At 38.2% G+C, this 20232-nt stretch overlaps 1 pseudogene; it reads right to left on the reverse strand.

Moving 5' to 3' along the window:
- Positions 1–3041: 3041 nt before the first annotated feature.
- On the reverse strand, positions 3042–4389 carry LOC150056373 (mitochondrial fission regulator 1 pseudogene; annotated as a pseudogene).
- Positions 4390–20232: the final 15843 nt, after the last annotated feature.

The raw sequence follows: 20232 nt of genomic DNA on the forward strand, positions 1-20232 counted from the left end.
CAGTATTTAGAGAAGCCTTTCCATCTACTAACCTCATTATACTATTTTTGTTGTCATACTTTTGGATACCTCATCTCAAATAGCAGTGGGGATTTGTAGAAGCAGAAACTGAGGTTCCTAGGCTCAGAGCAGTTGCTTCTAATCAGAACATCTAGATTCCAATCTCAGTTCAAATTTTTTGATGGCCTTGAGTTTCTCATTTAATATTATTCCAGAGCCTCAATCTTTTTCCTCTGAAAAGTGCAGACAGTGATAATTATCATGCAGTTTCAGCCTGGATTCAGATATTCAAATAGGTGCTGTGTGCGTGTGCATGCGTGTGCATGCGTGTGTGTGTGTGTGTGTGTGTGTGTGTGTGTGTGTGTTGAACATTGAGCTTGCATCTCATAGCCTTTCTTTTAATTCCTTGGAACTTGGAAACTAAGGCTTTCCTGGGCTTGCAGAGGCTGTGAAGTAAACAGATAGCAATGTGAGCCACTGGCAGGTGTTCCAACAAGGGTGTGGGGAAATGGATATGAACTTAAAATTGGCCCCTGGTGTCTCATTTTCTCATCATTACCTTGTGTAAGAGGGTGAGGGAAAGGGGAAGAAAATCTTGCTCACTTTCCAGATGATCTTGTTCATTGCAGTCACCTCATACAAATGCCCTGGTTGTCTCTCTTCTGCCTTTGCCTTATCCTAGCTGCTCTTTTACTATCTTAAATGTACCACATCTGTGGGACACAGGTGGCTCATGCCTGCAATCCTAACTAGTCAGGAGGGTGAGATCTGTCTCCCAGATTTCAGATTCTGTCTGCTAGTCCAGGCAGGAAAGTCTGAGACTCTTTTCTCCAATGAACCACCAAAACACCAGAGGTGAAACTGTGGCTTTAGTGGTAGAACATTAGCCTTGAGCTGTTGTACAGTGATAAAACAGAGAAGCCATATTTTTGAGAGGTGGGATTTGGAGCTTTTATTAGAGTACCACTGGCCTGCAGATGGACTCCTGTCACAAAGATCTGCAGCCCAGCGAATACCCTTAACACTGTTAGGAAACTGAGCCATGAGAGCTAGAGAGGAAAAAGAGAGGAGAAATACAATAAACCACAATACCCAGTGGGGAGCTGAAGTGGGATGCCATGTTCATCTGAGGAGAGCCAGGAGACAGGACATGAGCAAACAGGAGGCATGTGACATGGCATCCCCTGATGTGGGCCGACATAGAGTCAGGGGCAGGGGACAGGGTCACAGGAAACTCATGTCTCCTGAGTTCAAAGCACAGGATTAAGAGGACTACTAACCTATTATTCAAGTCCCCACTGCTGCCTCTAGGAATTCAGGTACTACTATCATCTGGGACATGGGACTTGCCCTTCCTTCACCATGAAGGCAAGATGGCATCAGTTAGACCCAACTGTATATCCACCATGTGGCCAAGGTGGCAGGTCTCCTCACTTCAGAGCAAAAAAAAAATAAGCCCCCCAAAATCTCAGGGACAGCGAGTGTCCAGGCCCTGAGTTTAAGCACAAAACTGGACAAGACAAGACAAAACAAAAAAGCCACATTTTTGAGTGTGATGAATGAGAAAAATAACAATTGAGTCGTGCAGTCTATATCCTTCCACAGCATTGAATGGAATGCTTAACAGTGGGAGAACGAGAGCTCCTACCAGCCACATTTACTGCATCCCATTCCACCCCAAGTGCAAAGCTGTCAGTGCCATCACATCACCTGGCTCTCTTTCTTACTCCTTATCCCTCAGGGGATGGGAATGATTATTTACATGAAAGTCCGACAAGGCCAAGATCAACATGAATTCTGCATGTCACACCAGCAGTGACCTGCATCTTCATCCAAAAGGTTTATCTGTGACATTTCTTTTCTTCCTTTAGAAAAAGAATCCTACCTGTGTAGATGCTCAATCTGGAACTCCCTTTGACAAAGATTCCTTGTATTCCTAAATTTGAAAAGTTTGAAATATTGACATTGGTTGAAAGTAGATGGCAGGTTAAAACATAATGTGTAGCTATTCTGCATTGGGCAAGTGGGAGAAAGCAATTATATAGTTTAGGTACATCAAGAAAGATAATGATAGAGGGTTAATTTGATAGCCTGCTACCCTTCCAAAGTTTTGAATCAGCTCAAGGAGCTTGGGAATAGAGTCTATAGGATTCTTTAAATACAGAATCATGTCATCTACAAAGAGGGATAGTTTTACTTCCTCTTTCCCTACTTGGATCCCCTTTATGCTTGCTTCTTGCCTTATTGCACTGGCTAGGAATTCTAATAGTATGTTAAAGAGGAGTGGAGAGAGTGGGCATCTTTGTCTCGTTCCTGTTTTTAGAGGGAATGGCTTTAGCTTTTCGCCATTAAGTATAAAAGCAGTATGGTGGTTTCTCAAAAGACTAAACATAGATCTCCCCTATGACCCAGAAATCCCACTCCTTGGCACTTACCGAAAGGTCCAGAAACAAGGACATACTAAAGCCACTGGCACAACGATGTTTTTTTAATTTTTTTTTTATTTTTTATGATGTCATTTATTAAACTGAAAAGAAAAAGATGGTACATTCTGGTTTTTACTGAAGTAATTTAATAATTTGATTTGTCACTACTTGAAAAGCCCATCAAAACTGGATGGCATTGAGGTGTAAGCAGCTTTCCTAGTCCTGGGTCTTCTTCCTAACAGGAAGCATTGGAATTTCAGAAGTGGACATCATCTGGTTCCTATGTAAAACTCAGTTGCAAAAAAAAAAAATGGGAGAGAGAATCTAAGACAGAAGTTCCGTTCAAGGCAAGACTCCAATCTCAACTATTTCCCTCCAGGAACTTGGTTATACCAGTTGCTTCCTCAAGACTCAGTAAATGCTCACTGAAATCCAGGGAAGAAAGCAGTGCCCTCAAGGCCATCATTCCTTACTAACTTTTACATCAACTTCTACATCTAAATACATGCCTATAAAAACAGTAGTACAGATAAATTAGTGTTAAGAATTAAAAATGCATAGTAATATCCACAAATATCTTTTCTATGTTCTGAAACCTTACAAATGTTTTTTTTAAAGCCTGGATCCCTGAACACCTTGGCCATACATTAAAACATGTCAAAATACATGTATGTTAAGGAGAGCTCCAGAACTGACCATCTCATAAAGCAAAACCCACCTAAAGGTGCTTTCACTAGTGCTTAATCCACTAATTAGGTTAAAAAGGAGACCAATGAATTCTGAAGTCAGGTATTTACTAAATAGTGTTGATTTCTACTAGCTAAAACAGCCCTCACAAACCAACAGCTAAATCAGGACAGTCTTTCTCAGCTCATTGTCCTTTAGGAGTTTGAAACATTTTCAATTAAAGCCTTTATTTTCCCTGTAGACTTCAACATATGTGGCCCAAACAAGGCTGTCTCTGAGGTAGCCTCTGACTCGGATTTTGTGACTCCTTTTTCAGCTTCACCTGGGCTATTGTTTCGATACCGATAAGCAAATTTCTTTTTCAGAGCCTCTGCTATAAGAGCAGCAGGGTCCGTAGCATCCACTGGCTTGGGTTTTACATCTTGCCCTGACCTCTTGACTGACCGAAGTTTCACACTGTTCATATCTTTAAGGATTTCTAGCATATTTGGCTTGTCAGGTTTCTTTGGGTTGCTAGCCAAAGAATTTCCGGCATTGGCTTTCTGCTCTCTTCGTGACTTAATCAGGTCAATAGCAGACATACTTTGGTGAAGTCCTGGTAGAGGTGGAGGGGGAGGTGGGGGTAGGGGTGGAGGTGGTGGTGGTGGGGGAAGAGGAGGGGGAGGGGCTATGGTAACAGATGAATCTAAGTCACCTGCAGCGAGATTTTGTTGCTCTTGTAGGGTCACAATTTTGGCGATCTGAGCTCGGAGAGCAGCAAGCTCATTTTCAAGCGCAGAGATCTTTTGCAGTGTTTCCTCATTGGCCAGGGCCTTAGTCTTCAGTGAAGGATCTTCTTGAGACAAGTTGGATAAGGAAATCTGCCTGCTTGGGGACTTCTCAAGGTAAGGAAGGCAATCCTGATGGGGTGATTTTGACACGACTGCTGTCCTTAGTCTTGTTGAGCACTCTCCTTCTTCTGTGGCCACCCATCCAACATCAGCAAAAGACACCACTGCATCCTCGCCTGGGTGTTTGGGACTCCATTGTGTCTCATGGCTGGTAAGCTGAAATTGAACTCTTGGACACTGAATCAGAGATAAGTTAGTACCAATTTTTCTTACAATACTTCGAGATGAACCATATGGCTTTCCAGACCAAAGTACCGATTGCATGCTTATTCCAACTTGTTGCAAAACCATCCTCATCAGGCACTTAATCCAGCTAACCATTTAGATGGTAAAATCGTCCCAAATTTGCATTTCAGGAACTTCAGGCATACATGGCAGCACATGATCCATAGAGCACAGGAAGCGGATGTCACGGGAAATTACTTTATTAGCACTGAAAATGTCCCTCAATTAGGAACCGCTCAGTTTAAATCTCCGGTGGCCGAGGCGGAAAAGCCATGCCGCAGCGGGAACGCCGGGAACTGTCACAACGATGTTTATTGCAGCTCTATTTACCATAGCAAAGCTACGAAACCAGCCCAGATGCCCCTCAGTTGATGAGTGGATCAACAAGATGTGGTACTTATACACAATGGAATTCTAAGCTGTCATCATAAAGAACGACATTGCCCCATTTGTAAGGAAATGGAAAAACTTGAAAAAAATCATATTAAGTGAATTAAGCAAGACCCAATGGAACATAGGCTCATTGGTGTCCCTCATTTTTAATAATCAGTACAAAACTTGGACTCTCCTAGCAGAGGATTACAATAGCTCAAAACCTAGGTACATAAGGTTATATAGGATGAGACTAAATGAAAGGATCTATAGGATATGGAAACAAGAGCTATATAATTAGTGAATGTTGTTCTTAATGTACTATGTTATTTCTCATCTCTTTTTGTTGTCCCTTGGTTACTCTTATATTATTACAGTATTTTACCTTGTTATCTGGTATATTGTATATAGGTTTATTTGTTTATTTGACATACTAAAGGGAAGGGGAAAAACAAAGTGAGGAGAGGGGGTGGGGGAGGGAAAGGGGGACAAAAACATGAGAAAGGGTAGCAATGTGTGAGAAGTAATGCTCCTTCTATCTGACGAATATAACTGTAACCCCTCTATTAATTACAAAAAAAGTAAAAAAGGCACCTGGAAATAAAAAAAAAGAAGGATAATGATAGAGAAGATTAGTGTGAACCCTTGGGAAATCTTGCTTTAAGACAAAAGTAATAGCCTTTTGTTTATCTGACAGAATAAAAGGACAAAACCCATTCATGATTTCTGTCCATGAACACCTAACACATATACACAGACACATGCAAGTATGTGCATACTCACATACACACAATATCTTTGTGACTAGATGGCTAGAATTTCCATCCCCCACTCCCTATTAAAATTTCCTGTAGTTCAATTCCTTTTCCATTCTCTCTCCATCCTTTCTCTTCTTTGTAATTGACCAAATAGCAACTTAATTCGAAGATTCCATTTGCCTTTATTTTTGCCTCTAGAATTGAATTCTGGAATTTCTATCTTTATTTCAAAAGATAGAAATAATGGAACCAGACGAGATCGGGCGCGTTCAGGGTGTATCCCAGCCACTACATATATATATATATGTATATGTATATATATATGTATATATATATTTTTCATTTTACAATCCAGTAGATCCCCCAAATGCTTACAAGTAGCTACTATGCTTACATAACTTAGTTCTTGTTCAGAAACCAACCTTCTGGGGAATGAGGACTCCCCTAGTGAGTTTCCTGGTAGACACAACTGCAGATAGCTTATAGTTATAGGAATAACAAGATATGTTCTGTTAGCCATCCTAATCTTCTACAGAGAAGCGGTGTCTTCATTTTTACTCTTACTCTTCATCACCAAGGCTGCTTAACTGACAACAAATGCTCCAAATATAAACATCAATGCGCTCTGCTCAAATGTAAAAGTTTACATTTCTTTTCTGAAAAGCTCTCAGACTTATAAAATCAAAATATATCAAATAAAGGCCAACTGAAATTTAAAAAAAAAAGAAATATTGAAACCACCAGACAAGCAAAAGAACTCATATGGTTGTGAAAAGACAAAAGGCTGAAGAAAGCTAAAACAAATGAACAAAATGTCCATTGGCCCTTTCAGAATCAGTTCCCCTGTAGAATAGGGACAAGAGACAGAGGAATAGAAAAATAAGGTTGGATAACATCTGGTTACTTCAGGTTACATAAGGATTACTACAGAGGGAACTTTATTATCAGGCCAATTACAACTGGCCTGTTTGGGAAATTTAGTGTTATCTCTCTGATCTTGATCTCTCAGAAGGTTACGCACATTAGTTTCAACTTAGAGAACTTTAGCATGACTAATTCCATTTTGGTTTTGCCTGACCAGACAGACTCCAAGTATGAAACAATGACCTTGTGCAATTCCCAAATCTTCCTAAGTCACACAGGTTGGCGTCAAAGTTCATCTTGTACACTTGCAGAAAAAAAAAGCCATGTTTTTCAAACTGTTTGGAAAAGGCCACATCTGCCTACTCAAATGGTGTCTGGCATTATTACACAAGAATTACTAAGTTTCACTATATTCAATGCAAGGCTTTGGCAACTTAGCATGGGCCAACCAGTTGGAAGGGGATAGAAGGATGCTAGCTACATGAAAGACTTGTTTATTGGGAAAGAGGGGCCAGGGTAGCAGTACAGTAGAGACCTGCTTCTGATGAGAGGTTAAGTCTCACAGACACCAGGATATGGGCTGCTGGATCCAGTGGCATAGGGAAGGAGAAAGGTGAAGCAAGAATGGAGAGCTGATGGAGTACACAAAGCCATAGCATAGTGACATGGGGCCTGCTGTTTGCTGGAACTAAATAAATCTCTTATTTCTTCCATGTTCATATAAGAGGAAACTTAAAAGATGCTTTTTCTTGGTGCATTAATTAAAAGTCCCTTCAATTTTATGTTTGTGCCCTTTGATTCAAGCTATTTTCCATTGTAGTCTCTTGTCAATTACCTTGTTTGGCAGGACCAAAGAGAAGATTCAAATAACTGTCTTGCATGGAAGACAAACTACCCCGCAACAAGTGCTGCCTTCTTATCACTTTAAAATAAAACAGTCTCAAACTGAGGAAATCACCTTGTTCCTGCTCTATTCTGGTAATAAAATAGTAACTTCTCCAGAATCCCTCCAAGGAGAAAGACTGAACTAATGGCCAACCAGGTCACACACCTGGGCTTCGGAACAGTTTTAACTATATATTCTTTTCTCACATTATCCCCAGTTCTCCCTATTGAACCTGAGGCTAATGTCTGTGCCCCTGAATATAGCTGAAGATGAACTGAAGTGCTGTCTTATCATAGCCACCATGTAATAAACCTTCTTTCTCTGCTTTTTACCATGTTGCTTTATTTGGCATATGGGTACAAGTGGCTGGACCTAACTTGAGATTCCTGGACTTTGCACCTGGGGTTTAAAATATGATTTAAGGGGCTGGGAGTTTGGCCTAGTGGTAGAGTGTTTGCCTAGCATGAATGAAGACCTGGGTTTGATTCCTTGGTACTACATACATAGAAAAAAAGCCAGAAGAGGTGCTATGGGTCAAGTAGTAGAACTCTAGCCTTGAGAAAGCCCAAGAACAGTGCCCTGAGTTCAAGGCCCAGGACTGCCAAAAATGGTTTAATTTATATACCTACATTAGCTAAAATATATCTGGAGTTAAAGAGAATGAAAACTTTTTTTCTCTTAAGAAAGCCAAACAAAAAATAACAACAACAACTAAAAAAACCCCTAACACCAGTGGTTATAGAGTCTGATGAATGATCATTTGATACACACTTAATAGCCTCATAGTGTTTAATTTAGCCCATTTGAATGAATGCTATCTCTCCAGGAGAACTTAATTTACTTTGACCTAATGGCACCCAGAAATAATTTTAGATTCTAGGCAATATTTTTCCCCTCCACATTATCTCCTTCACCATCTCCTTACCATTAAAAACCAGAACAAGGATTTAAATGCAGACTCTGGGTCTGTTTTATTGCACCCATTACTATTATTTATACACACAAACACACATCTCATGTCAAATTATATCAAAAGTAAAAGATGACAGTGATCAGCTACATATTAATTTATCTGTACAAGATGTTGGCATAATCTAAAAACACAAGGGTTAAGTTGTTAATAAAGCATGATTAGTCTAAGACATATTAATATTGTTCCAGATAGCTTCTTATTAATGTCTGAAAATATTTCTGTATCTCATTTTTATGGAAAGGATATAACAACTTAGGGTCTAATGGTCAAATGATTCTGCTGCTAGCAGATACTGTCATTTATGCACCACTATTATGTTGATAGATCTTTCCCATTTTGCCTTTCCTGACTGTGTCATTATTCCTTCAGCTGGTTAGTTTCGGGTTTTCATATCAACCCCAAAGAAAAACAGTTAATGATGCTCACATTTCTGTTGCTAATCTTTGGTTTATTAGATCTTTTCTATAATTGTGTTGCAGGGGTTCCATTGAGCTGCTGCCATAGTCGATGTATTTCAAGCATTATTGTAAGACCTGGGAATGGTAATCCTGGGCTTTACATGGGAAGACAAATGGCATATTGGAAAAATAGGTTGTTGATGATAAGGCTTAGTAAGAAACATTTGTTTTGCTTCCAGCTTTGGTTGTTAAATTATGACTTTGAGGAACAGGGGATCTAAATTCTTTCTTTCTGTCTTGAAAACATATTTTGCTAGGCTTGGATATTAGGTCCTCTCCTTCACTCTGTCAGTGGCTGGCACCCTGATGAAGACTGCTGTCAGCTTAAGATAAATCATATTTCAAACATATTTTTTTCAGATTGGGCAGCCAAAATTAGTGCAAGGAATGTCAGTCTGTTGCCAGATCTGTCAATATAAAGTTTAGATCACAGTTAACTGGTGCCAGTTTAGTTAACTACCTGACAAAAAGGGCTCATAATATGCCATGAAGAATGATTTCATTCTTAAAATGATAGATACTCAAAGCCAGCAGGGATGCTGAAACTGCCACTGGCCCTTTTAAAAAGGACTTGATAACGCTTATGGAATAATGGCAAGAAGGCAAGCTTGACCTGGAAAGAGATGGAGGGAAAAAAAACCCCTGTCTTTATTTTATGCAACATATCTGCTAGAGTTAAAAAATAAAAAGAAAGCACTCTCAGTGTGGGGCTGTACACAGAGAGATCCGTGATAAAACAGGCTCTTGATTAATTTCAGTTCTGCTTCTAAGGCTGTTGACATTCTGGATTCCTAAAGGGCAGAGTTCAGACTCAAGCTGGTTTAGGAACAGATACCTTCAGTTGAATTTGTGGATAAGCTCATCTAGGATAACAAACAGAAGTAAAAAATAAACCGTTTATTTCTAAATGTCACATGTAGCCAAGGCAGATGTTTTTGGTCCGCTGGTAGCTTTCTCCACGTACAGAGCTTCATGCTCTTTTCTGCCAATGCTAATGTGCTACCATCAACCTGATGAATATTTTGCTCCAGAGGTCTAGCTGGGATCTAAGTGTGTGTGTGTGTGTGTGTGTGTGTGTGTGTGTGTGTGTGTGTGTGTTGGTACAATAGCTTCAGGGCTTTACATCTCTCACTCTTCTGGCACTCTGGCATTCTACAACTTGAGTCTTGCCTGTAGTCATTCATTTTTGCTAGTTAAGTGGAGATAGAGTCTTGGTTGTTTTTCTGCCAGTACCAGCTTCAAAGCTAAATTCACATACTAGAAATTTTTGTGATTTCCTGATAATCCAAAAAATGCTTCCCAGATATTTTTTCTTTCCTTACTTCCTTTTTAATTCTTTCTTTCTAGTATATCTATCTATCTATCTATCTATCTATCTATCTATCTATCTATCTATCTATCTATATCTATCAATCTATCTATCTATCTATCTATCTATCTATCTATCAATCTATCTATCTATCTATCTACATACATATAGTGCTAGTGGTTTCTTATTTTTCTTCAGAACAAAACATCTGGAATGTGCATTTGTGCACACACACACACACACACACACACACACTAATTTTTTTTTTTTCTGAGACCAAGTCTTGGTAACCACACAGGCCTAGAACTGATAAGTCTTCTGTTTCAGTCTCCCAAGTGCTGTGATCACAGACAGATGCCATCATGCCCAGCTGGGTTTCATTATGTTTGTGGGCTAAAAATGAGGTTGAGTTGGGCTCTGGTAGCTCATGCTTGTAATCCTAGCTACTCATAAGACTGAGATCTGAGGATCATGGTTTGAAATCAGCTCTAGCAGGGAAGTCTATGAGACTCTTAACTTCAATTAACCACCAAAAAATAAAAAACGAGGGAAGCTGAGGTTCAAGTGGTAAATCTTTGTGCTAGCTTTGATCTAAAAAAGCTTAGGGACAGTGTCCAGGTCTTGACTTTAAGTCCTAGAAGTGGCACACAGACACACAGACACAGACACAGACACAGACACACACACACAGACACACACACACACACACACAATGCCATTTGACTAAACTTCCATCTTCTTGAACTCTTAGGTATCCAGAGTGGATGTGCCACTGTGTCTGTGTGGCAGATTGCCTCTCTGTTGTATCTGCTAACCTGAGCCTTCTCCTCAGACCTGTGTGAAAAGCTCAGTGGCATCTCTATTTTTCCGATCACAGAATTCATTTTCCCTTAATGATGCAGTTTCTCATGACTGCATTCTGATTTTTAGTGTGTGTGTGTGTGTGTGTGTGTGTGTGTGTGTGTGTGTGTTTTAAGGAAAGAGGCAAAGAATTATCTGAACCAAAGTCCAGTGATAGTTTCATTCATTAAAATGCTTGATTTAAAAAATGTTTAAAACTGAACTTTAAGTACAGAGACATGTAGTACAGATTCTACATTTCAGTGGTAAGACTTACTTTGAGGTCAGTGGGAAAAAGATACTTATTTGATTTCACTTGAGGTCATCATACAGTTCATAATTACCTCATAATGACTAAGCTGTAGTGGGACGTGGAGAGTTATGTTAGTCTACTATTATATGCTCGATTGGGGTGGGGGAAAACCCCAAAGATTTTATGATGCATTTATAGGTTTTGCAATCACATCTTCTCAACTTAGATGTGGTCTGAAAGCTAAATGAGGTTCTAGTCATTTGTTGGCAATTTTTCAAGACTGATATATATGCTTGGTTTATAAGGCCTGCCCTAGTGATTTCTTTTTGCTATTCTTGTTTTCTTACTTATATACCTGCATGAAATCATTTACTCAGCCACAAGAAATCTATAATAAAGACAGCTTAATGTTTCATTAGTAAACTGGCAATTCCTTCACTATGTTCCCAAAGGAGCTGCCTATTTTACAGTACTGTTACAAATACATTCTTAGAATGTATGTTACACAACCTGGACAGAAATTTTATTTGCTGGCTCAGAAGCCATTAAAGATGCTACTTCAAGGACACTGTCCTAATGTTGCTCAGAGCTTAAAGCTTCTGTAATGCCATCCATTTTTCCCCTTAATGGTGGCTTTTCTCATCTATATTTTAAAAAAATGCGTGTTAGTCTCATCCTAGCTCTGGAGTTCCTGTTTCTCTTTCTTCTTCAAGGTCAGAACAACATTACTGGTCTAAATTGTACTGTGGCTCACTGTTTATATTTCTTGTCTGTGTCTTGGACTTTTGGAGTATTTTTTTTCAAAACCTCTTCCCTTTGGTTAAACATTTGCAGAAAAGTGATTGATTCACAACATGCTTCCTTGTCCTATCCTGCTTCTTGTATTTTGTTTACCCTACCAAATGCATGCTCTTGGCATCTTTATCCTACATGTTAGGAAAAACTAAAGGTAAATATGTCCAAGGATATGTTTTTTAATTTAACTATATATTTGGCTTTAATTTTTAATTCTGTGTCTCATATGACAGTCCCTATTTTCAATGGTGAATGATCTATTTTATATTTTAAGATGAACAGAGTAAGTTTATTTGAAAGTAAAAGGAAAGCCATGAAAGAAAAGTGGGGAGATTCCATTCACAGAGGGCCTAAAGAGGAGTTCATTGGAGTCATCTTAAAGGGTTGCTTTTAGAGTACAAAGCTCTTGCCATATCTCCCCATCTGGGATTTGTGCTGATTGCTTGTGTATGTGCCTGCTGGCTTTTTTCACTGGTTGAACAGATACAAAGGACATTATGAAAGACATAATTGAGAGGAAATGCACAGCAAGAAGTGCCATGATGTGACATATATTATCCACCATATGTTAGGTCCTTCACCTTTTATCCATACTTACCTTACAATTTCCCTCTCCATCCCTCATTTCCTCCTCTCATATGGAAGCCCTAACTACTATTGGGGAACAAGAGAAATGACTATGCCAGGCTACTTCATACTCAAAGAGGCAGAGTGGGGTCAGACAGTCTGAGATCTCTGGGAAGGATCTTTTATGTGGATAGGACATCGTGTGTGCACAAAACACTGGTTTTTAACTGCTTCCTAGACTTTGTCTCAGTTGATGCTCCAGTTCCTATTCTTGTCTTATGACTTTATGTACACCTCCTGTAAACAGAATCACTTCCCTCTAGATTATAAATTTATTTCCTCTTAGCTTCAATGTTGCCATAGGATTTTTTCTTTCCATTGCTTAGTACCAGGGCTTAGTAGTCCCAGCAGTCTACTTCCCCATATTTGAGGCTTCAAGTCTTTTCTAAGACCTAGAGTCAGGGATAGGAAGTGGAATAGTAGAATGAGAAGTCAGGATGAGCATAGAGTAGGCATCCAGATGGATTAGAAACTGCCAGTCTAATTCTTGTCTAATATGCATGCCAGGTGGAAATGAAAGTGAAAACATCTTGCTTATCCAGTTGGTAATTACTGAGTAGACTATATGTGTGTTACTTACTCCAAAAACAAACAGCGATTCTTAAAAACAGTAATTTCTAGATCCATATTTATCAGAAACATGTTTATGAAGTAAAAGCGAAACTGCAGACACCAGACTTATACATGGTGCAAAGTTACATTTCACTGTTTCTAACTTTTTCTTTCTCCAGGTCCAGATCAGGTCCATAAATCTGCTTAAGAAATAATTGAGAAGCCAGGCACCCCTTAGCTCATGCTAGGCTATTCAAATTATTCAAAAGCCTGAGACCTAAGGACTGTGCTCAGCAAGGAAAGACCAATTAATCATCAAAAAGCCATAAGTAAATTTTGGCTCAAGTGGTAGTTTGTTAGCCTTGAGCAAAAGAGCTCAGAGATAGTAGGAAACACAAGAAGATTGAAATCTGATAACACTATTACCAACTTCTAGCATTAAAAAATAAAGAAAAGTTACAGAATTCAAGAATTAATGTACCCACTACCTCATCAATGAAATTGTAACCCTGTAACACCTCTGTACATCACCCCAACAATAAAAGGAATAAAAAAGAAAAGTCACAGAATCACATATACACATGGTTCTTCAAGGAACCATGCACCATAATATATTCAGAATATGGTAATCTTCTAGACTAATCCATGATTGATCAAAAAACTTTCAGTAAAGGAGAATTTCATGAAATGCATTTTATCCAAGGCAGAGAATCACATGCATCTTTATCAAGTGACAAAATTACCTCTCTTCCACAAATGGGTTCCCTCGCCACATGAGCAAGAGATGATCAGGCACCACTGGGAGAAATGGAGGCTACTTTGGGACCTAATGTAAGCTTTTCCTTCAGGAACTGTGAAGCATGAGATGGCATCATAATGCAAAATGCATTAAACTGTCACAGTTGAGATCCTGTCTTCAATCATGTAAAATCCCTCAAGAGTTCAATGTTTAATTTTGCATTAAGAAATCTCCTTACCCTCCTCTTCCCTCCAAAATAAATTTCTTTAAAAGAATAGGTCCAGTTGAAATATTTTAAGAGACCCTGTAGTACATGGCCATGCATTAGGTAAAGTGCAAAACCCTTTCTTTGAATCAAATAGACTTAAACTCAAATTTCCAGAAATAATCCACAAATATTTTCCAAAAGTAATTCTATAAACAGCAATTCGGGGAGTAGTATTTGAATCAAACCCCAAAAGTAAGCTAGCAATTAGATATTATTTTATCCTAATTTCAGATCTTCCAGCATTTTAAACTCTATAGATTATTTTCTTTTATTAATAAAAAGCTTACTGATAGAAGGCACATGTTTTATCCTCACAGATATAATGACAGTAACTGAGTGATGCCTTCCTTTTAAAATTTTTCGCTTTCTCTTCCTTTGCAATCATCCAGGAACACCATTAGGAGAACCTGAATCCTGAGATTAAATTAAAAGGCTTCACTGAGCAAGAATTCCACATGCTCTCTCCATGTTTTGTTCTTCTATCTTTGCTTTTCACATCTCTTAAAGATACCCATCTTTTGTGAATGGTGACAGAAAAATCAGTCATAATTGCTGAGCCACAGGAACTAGATATGAAATGAATACCATATTCTAGTATCCAAGTAAGTTCTTTGTTACCTGCAAGGGACATCTGAGTGCATTTTGGGCAATATCTCTTTTTCAAGTTCTATGAATCTTGCACTCATGCCCAATTCAAAAATCTAAATTTGCCATGTTCTTTAAAAATAATACTTTATTGGGCTGGGAGTTTGGCCTAGTGGTAGTGCTTGCCTAGCATGCAGGAAGACCCAGGTTCGATTCATTGGTACCACATACATAGAAAAAGCCAGAAGTGGTGCTGTGGCTCAAGTGGTAGAGCTCTAGCCTTGAGAAAGTCCAAGGACAGGGCTCATGCCATAAGCTCAAGCCCAGGACTGGCAAAAAGAAAAGAAAATAAGACTTCATTGAAAAGAAAGAAGAAAGGAAAGAAAAAAATCAAGTGTCCAGATTTTGAAGAAAAAATTAGAAAAGATTAAATGAAAATTACCCATTGGTTTAATGAAAACCTAAATAATTCAGTTTAGTGATTTTTGTTAGTATTAAAAGTTACTTCTTAGATGGGTGTCAATGGCTCATGCATAGAATCCTAGCTACTTAGAAGGCTGAGATATGAGGATCATGGTTCAAAGCCAGCCCAAGCAGGAAACTCCATGAGATTCTTACTTCCCAGCAACACCCAGAAAACCAGAAGTAATGTTATGGCTCAAAGTGACAGAGTGCTATATTTGAGCAAAAATGCTCAGGGACAGTACCCAGGTCCTAAGTTTAAGCCCCATGACTGAGAATAGATTAAAAAAAGAATTTGCTAAAAAAAGAAAGAATTACTTCCTCAAAAGTTTTGAATATTGCTTAAACTACTAGCAATTTAGCCTGTACATATATAACAGTACATCATAATATATGCTGAAGTTTATAAGTCCATTTACAAAAGAACATTGAACAAAGGAAGAATAACTACATGGTTTTAAAACCTTTTCTTCCTTCCTTGTGAATGTCTGTAATTCTAATTTCCCCAAATAAACATATATTGCTTTTGCAATGAGGAGGAAAAGAAACCTATAGATTTCTAGGCACAGTCTAGCTACCACAAATGAGAGAAGCCACATGTATTTCTCTGTGTCTGGCTTACTTTGCCCAATATAACTTCTTTCTATTTCCTCACAAATGGCACAATATCAGTCTTTTGGATAGATGAGTAGAATTCCATTGTGTGTATTTACTATATTTTCTTGATCTGTTTGCCCACTGAGAAGCATCTGGTCCCATTTAATATCTTGACTATGGTAAATAATGCTGCAACGAATATGTTTGTACTGGTGGCTTGTGTAGCCTTGCTTATGTTCTACTGAATAAATGCCCAGGATTAGAATGGCTAGGTCATAGGATACCTGTAGGTTTTGTTTTCTGAGGACTCCCCATACTATTTTCTAGAGTGGTTAACAAACTTTCATTCCCACCAACGGAATGTTACAGTGTTCCATATCAGCTTTGTCTAAGAAATTCTGCATGTAATATAAACAATTCAGGATTTTGGCAAGTATGACAGGATTGAGAACACCAGACACTCATGTCTTGGGCTGTGCTTGATAACCTCTTCAGGAAGGATTATCACAAGCAGTAGTTTTAGTTCAAATTAAACTCTGTATTTGAAAACTGCTGGAGAAAGAGAGAGAGAGAGAGAGAGAGAGAGAGAGAGAGAGAGAGAGAGAGAGAGAGAGAGAGAGAGAGAGAGAGAGAGAGAGAGAGAGAGAGAGAGAGAGGGAGGGAGGGAGGGAGGGAGGGAGGGAGGGAGGGAGGGAGGGAGGGAGGGAGGGGGGGGGAGGGAGGGAGGGAGGGAGGGAGGGAGGGAGGGAGAGAGAGAGAGAGAGAGAGAGAGAGAGAGAGAGAGAGAGAGAGAGAGAGAGAGAGAGAGAGAGAGAGAGAGAGAGAGAGAGAGAGATATTGTCCAGGGCTGCCTTTCAACATTCTGAAGAAATTATTTAAAACTGCAGGATGAATGATTCCAGGAAGTTGGAGAATCTTAGCTATGTTGTAGGGGGGAAAAAGAATATATTAACAACCTTTCTGTACAGTTAGTACTTGAGGCAGCTTAGGAGAATTGAAAGTGAACCTGTGATATTTAAAATATTATTTCAAGGATATGATAGAATTAGAACATTGGACTGCTGGAATTTTCAACTGCTGTCCCAAATCTTACATATTTTATCTGTCAGTACTGTGTATCATATGGAGGAGAATTAAGTTTCTTGTGATAACTTCTGACTTCTTGGATCTGAGACAGCCAAGTCTACATCGTTCACATGGATCATCTCTGTAGCTGTCTGTTCAGAGACTGAAAAAATTTCACTGGTGTGATAAAGAAAAGGTTAGAATAGAGTGTCTTAGAATTTAGAATGACTGGCTCAAACAAGACTTCTTACTTGAGAGTGGTGATGGGCAGAGGTTCAAAAGACAAAATCATAATCAAACCCTAACTCCCTGTTCTTTCTTGGCAGTGATGGCCCTCTCTTCTAAACTCCAAAAGTACAAATTGTACATAATAGCATGTGCTGTTATTATCTTATGTTTTTTATTTATGTCTTTTCCATGAGATAAAGAGTAATGTAGGAACATTTTTCCTCATGATCCCAGTGGTGACTATACATAATACATACTGTAAAATTTTGATTCCTTAATTAGCTATTTCACATCTCTTACTTGATATATTACATTTGGTCATTTGATCAGCACTGAGCAGAATAAAAAGGGACAGTGCCCAGAGTTTGGGTTCAAACCCTAGTACCACACGGAAGAAAAAGTGTTTAAGATCATCATTATTTTTTAAATTAAATATAAATTATACATATTGTTTTAAAATGAAATGTGTATACATTGAAGAATGGATATTTTAGACAGTTTGACATATGCCTTATTTTGTATACTTAACTTTTTGTGACATGACATGAGTGACTTTCCCTATTAGTATAAAGAAGAGCTTTTTCAATGCTGAATCTGCCTAAATCCTGTTCTAAGTACATGAATTCGCTTCCTTTACTGGTCCTAATAATGAGAAATTGAACACTTTAAAAATCAGCTATGAATCTGCTCCTTTTGTAACTTTCTTCCTTGGATGTCTATTACACCATTTACTCCTTTTATAAATGCATATCTTGATCCACTTTTCTTTTCTCCTCACTGTATTCTGGCTCCATGGTGACAAACTTTGACTTAAGTCAATAAGCTTTCAATCAGGAATGGAAAGATGAATGTGGAACTTTCTGTTAATGGCTCCAGTGACAATGTAACCTTTCTTGGCATTCACTTCAGCTTTCTGCTAAAACTCAGGTGAGAGGAATAGTTAAAAAGATGACTAAAAATGATATTTAAAAGTTTTTTATTAACACTGATTTTTACATTGTATTTCAAATGCCATGTTTAACAAGGAAATCTCTATATGCAACTGCTGGCACATAGATTTTAGAACATAATTAAAATTAAGCTGAATTTTTGTGTGTCATAGATACATATCAATCTATATAATATAACATTATGTCTATAGAGTATATATTCCATCATAGCTTTTTATGTTTATGTAGTTACATTTATATCTCCAAGACCATGTCCATAACCCCAGATACCCGAATATTGTATCATCGCTCTTGTACTGTTTGGATCTAATATCTACATATCAAAGAGACCATGCACCTTTTGTTCCTTTGATGTTGTCTTTTTTTCATATATTTTTTATTGTAATTAATAGAAGGGTTACATGATATTTGCCAGATAGAAGGTGCATTAATTCACATACATTGATACCCTTTCACATGTCTTGGTCCCCATTTCCCTCTCCCCCGGTCTTGTCTTATCTCAACATGATTTACTCTAATTTCATCCACTTCCCAGCGAATGCCATTATCTTATCTTGTCTCTTTGGCTATATAAAATTCCATTGCATATATGTACCACATTTTTTTTAATCCATTCATCTGCAGTGGGGCATCTGGATTGTTTCCATTGCTTGGCTGTTGTGAATAGTGTAGAGATGAACATAGCTGAGCAGGTGTCCTTATCATATCTTGGGTTATGGTGTTCAGGATAGATGCCCAGGAGTTGTATGGTGGGATCATAGGGAAGGTCTGTTTTCAGTATTTTAAGAGATCTCTGAACTGCCTTCCAGAGTGGCTGAACTAGTTTACATTTCCACCAGCAGTACAGTAGAATTCCTATTTCTCTACAACCCCACCAGCATTTGTCATTGTGTGAGTTCAGAATATTGGCTTCTGATTGGGGTAAGGTGGTATCTTAGGGTTGTTTTTATTTGCATTTCTTTATGTTAGGATCATAGATGATGAGCATTTTCATATTTTTTTTGCCATTTTAACATCTTCTTTTGATAAGTCTCTTTAGTTTCCTTTTCCACATAGTGATTGGTTTGTTGGGTTTGGAGGGGGATTAGTTTCTTGAGTTCCCTGTAGATAATGGATATTAGCATTTGTCTAATGTATTATTATTGGTAAATATCTTTTCCCTGTCTTTCTACTTTAGTAGCTATGCCTTTGTGCAGAAACTTTTTTTTATTTTTAGTTAGTACCATTTGTCGAGTCTCTTTCCAATCTGCTGTGATCCTGGGACTCTGTTCAAGAAGTTTTTGCCTGTGCTTATGAGTTCCAGCGTCTCTTCTACTCTCTCATGTAACAGTTTCAGATCTGATATTGAGGCCTTTAATCCATTTCGAGTTAATGCTTGAACATGGCGATAGGCTGGGATCAATTTTTAGTTTTCTGAATGTGGCTGCCCAGTTTTGCCAGTACCAATAATTGATAGACTGCGTTTGTTCCACTGTGTATCTCTGACTCCTTTGTAGAATATAAGTTGACTATAGGTGTGTGGTTTTTTTTCTGGATCTTCTATTCTGTTCCATTGATCTTCTGGTCTATTTTTGTGCCAACACCACGCTGTTTTTGTTTGGCTCTACAGTAGAGTTTGAAGTCTGGTATTGTAATGCCACCTGCATTACTTTTTGCCTAGAATTGTTTTGGCTATTTTAGGTCTTTTGTTGTTCCATGTGAAACTTTGGACTATATCTTTATTTCAGTAAAGAATGTTTTTGGGATTTTGATGGGGATTGCATTGAATTTGTATATCAATTTTGGCAGTATGGCCATTTTCACTATGTTGGTTCTCACTATCCATGAGCATGAGATGTCTTTCCATTTCCTGTCATCCTCTTTAATTTCTTTCATTAGGCTTTTATAGTTTTCATTAAATAATTCCTTTACATTTTTGGTTAATTCCTAAATATTTTATTCTTTTGGGGACTATTGCAAATGGGATCATTTTCTTGATTTCTCCTTCTGTTTGTGTATTGTTGGTGTACAGAAAAGCTACTGATTTTTGAAGGTTGATTTTATATCCTGCCACTTTGCTAAAGTGATTTATTAGTTCTAGGAGTTTGGGCATGGAGTTAATTGGGCTGCTTAGGTATTGGATCATATCATCTGTAAATAGGGATAGTTTTATTTCTTCTTTCCCTATGTGGATCCCTTTGATGTCCTTCTCTTGCCTCTAAAATATGATTTTTAAAAAAATGTAATGATGGCAAGAAGATAAAACAATGGTAAGTTTACTTCAATAACCTTTAAATCTTTGATGGAAGGAGGTAAGCAAACTTTCATGTTGATTTAAGCAGCATTTCTGCAGCTATTAAACTCAAGTGACTGTTAACCTGTCTGTTCATCCACCCATGTGTGGCTACATGGTTTAGCACTACAGGTTAGCACTACAGTGATGG

This window comes from Megascapheus bottae, chromosome 12, assembly GCF_031878675.1.
Source record: "Megascapheus bottae isolate mThoBot1 chromosome 12, mThoBot2.hap1, whole genome shotgun sequence".
Lineage (NCBI taxonomy): Eukaryota > Metazoa > Chordata > Mammalia > Rodentia > Geomyidae > Megascapheus > Megascapheus bottae.